This window comes from Otolemur garnettii, unplaced genomic scaffold (genome assembly GCF_000181295.1).
Source record: "Otolemur garnettii isolate 467f Iridium unplaced genomic scaffold, OtoGar3 scaffold00022, whole genome shotgun sequence".
NCBI lineage: Eukaryota > Metazoa > Chordata > Mammalia > Primates > Galagidae > Otolemur > Otolemur garnettii.
Genome location: NW_003852417.1, coordinates 22332976 through 22334537, shown reverse-complemented (window position 1 = coordinate 22334537; position 1562 = coordinate 22332976).

Sequence of the window (1562 nt, the reverse complement as noted above, 5' to 3'; positions counted from 1 at the left end):
ACACACTTCATTCTTTTTCCCTTTTTCTCTCTGACTGTATTTTCAAATAGTCTGTCATCAAGTTCACTGATTTTTTTCTTCTGCTTGGTCAATTCTGTGTTGAGGACTCTGGTGCATTTCTTGATTTGTCAATTGAATTCTTCAGCTCTAGAATTTCTGCTAAGTTGTGTTTATTCTTTCAATCTCTTGGTTAAATCTGATAGGCTTCTTAATTCCTTCTCTGCATTGTCTTCTTCTGGAAAGATATCTTGAATTCCCTGTTTGGGAAGTAATATATCTCCATCACTCCAGGACTGGTTACTGGCACCTTGTTTAGTTTGTTTTGTGAGGTCATGTTTTCCTGGATGTTCTTGATGCCTGTGGATGTTCATCAGTATCCAAGCAGTAAAGAGTTAAGTATATATTTTAATCTATCTTCACAGTCTGGATTTGTCTGAATCTGTCCTTCTTGAGAAGGCTTTCCAGGTATTCAAAGGGAATTGAGCATTGTGATCTAAGTCCTTGGTCACTGTCGCCATATCAGCACTGGGGGTGCCTCAGTCAGTGCTGTGACTCTTGCAGACTCCTGGTGGTCTTGCCTTGATGGATGGGGGTAAGATATGGGAGAATTCCCTGGATTACTAGGCAAAGTTTCTCACTTCCTTCGGTCACTCTCTATGCTGGGGGAGGAGTGATGTGGATACTCCCTTGTGGCCACTAGCACCAGCTCACACCTGAAGCCAAAGTGGTCTCACCCAAAGCCCATGGCGACTATTGTCTAGTTTTGATGTTTATTCAAAGCCCAAGGGCTCTTTAGTCAGCTGGTGGTGAATCCCATCATGACTGGGTCCTTTTATTCAGGGCAACATATTTTCTTCTGGCCTAGGCTGGGTCCAGAAATGCCATTCAGAAGTATGGCCTGGATTTGGGGGTTTTAGGAGTCTGCTTGGTACTTTATTTTACTGTGCCTGAGCTGGTACCCAAGTTACAAGACAAATTCCGCTTCTATTTTTTTCCTTAAGTGAGAGAAGACTCTCCCTGAACCACACTTCCTATAATTGGGGGAGGAGTGACAAGGCATTAGCTTGGCTGCTGCTGCTGGTGTCTCACTGGGTTACATGCATCCCAAGTCCGTTGGCTTGGAACCAACATAGCCGTGGGTATTGCCAAGGACTGCAGCCTTTGTGGCCCAACTGTCTTATGAATTTAGTCCAGCTCCCCATTACTCATTATCAGCCAGTAGTGGGGGGAGCCAGAACTTGGGTTAGGGGATGGAGGATTTCCCTCTGGCTGGGCTGGTCTAAATGCTCTCTCCAGGGCAGCGCCTGTGGCTCAAATGAGTAGGGCACTGGTCCCATATACCAGAGGTGGTGGGTTCAAACCTGGCCCCGGCAAAAAAAAAAAAAAAGACTCTGACAAAAAAAAAAAAAAACCCTCTCCAAGAAGGATATTTATTATTTTAGCTATGTCATCTGTCTTCTTAGGTCCCCTATTATGTCCCTTATGTCTCAATGCTTTTATCTGGACCAATTCATCTTCTTGGTAGCCTGTTCCTCCCTTCTATACCTTTACCCAGGTTGTTT